Here is a 1,303-nt window from a genome sequence, read left to right on the forward strand (position 1 = left end):
AGGGAGCAGAGAGGCATTTTAATATTCTTATTTATTTATTTATTTATTTATTAGATAGAGACAGAGAGAAATGGAGAGGGGAGGGGAAGTAGAGAGGAAAAGATACAGAGAGAGACAGTCCTGCTTCACCACTTGTGAAGCTTTCCCCCTGCAGGTGGGGACTAGGGGCTTGAACCTGGGTCCTTGTGCACTGTGATGTGAGCACTTAACCAGGTGCACCACTGCCTGGCCCCTAGAAAGGAAAATAGTGAGATTAGACTCCAAATTCAACATGTTTTGTGGTACAGAATCAATGCTAATTGCAACAATTTTACTGTATAGTCAGTCCAGTACAGATAGTGTAAACTAATGCTCTTATAGATTCAGTATTGCTGCTATCTGAAATGTGGTTTCAATTTCAACCTGAAAGGGATAAATAGGATTTATATATGATCATTGATATTTATTATTATAAATGATCTTGTCTGAGGCTAAATTATGTATATATAATCATCATATTTTATATGCTTAATATGACTATAATGATTTGTAAAAAATATGAAAACTTAGGAATAAAATGAAGATATCAGTTAACAAAAGGATATCTTACCAAGTTAAAATTTCTCTTTTAACACCTGTAAATGGGACTTGCAGAGAATAAAGATCAGCAATTCCTAGCTGTGGTTCTGTGAGGACCAGCGAGTAGTCAGTGAGGACCCCATTCTCACTCATACTTCATCTGGAGCTGAAGACTGCATTACAGTGTCCCCCAGAACAATGCTATTCTGCTCCTAGGACCTGAGGCCCAGCTTGTACAAAAAACACTGCAGTTCGTGTGCGGTCCCTGCAAGTCATGATTTCTCACTAAGGACACTGGCTTGAGATCAAAAAGGCAGATTTTTCTTTTTCAGACTGGAGAATGGGCAGCAGGTACCGGTAATGGTGAAAAAACAAACAAACAAACAAAAACGACATCAGCTAATAACCAAGTGTTTTCATCATAAAAATGTGTTGGTATGCATGAGACCCCTTCTGTTTCATTTGGTTTAAATCCCCCCTGTTTAACACTATTCTATTTACATAACCACTTCATTCTATTTACATAACCACTGTTAACAAGCACCACCCTCCCTCCAGGGCATTTGTGGTTCAGTGATAGGATTCTCGCCTGCTCCACCCCCTCCTTATCACACTCTGATTTTCGCCAGTCACTTTTCTCTCCACCCTCTCTATGTCACATCCTGTTTCCACCCTACTTGGCAAGTATATATAAAGACAGCATTGTGAGTTTTACTGTACTGTACTTTGAGTTTAACTTAGCTCA

This window comes from Erinaceus europaeus, chromosome 10, assembly GCF_950295315.1.
Source record: "Erinaceus europaeus chromosome 10, mEriEur2.1, whole genome shotgun sequence".
Taxonomy (NCBI): domain Eukaryota; kingdom Metazoa; phylum Chordata; class Mammalia; order Eulipotyphla; family Erinaceidae; genus Erinaceus; species Erinaceus europaeus.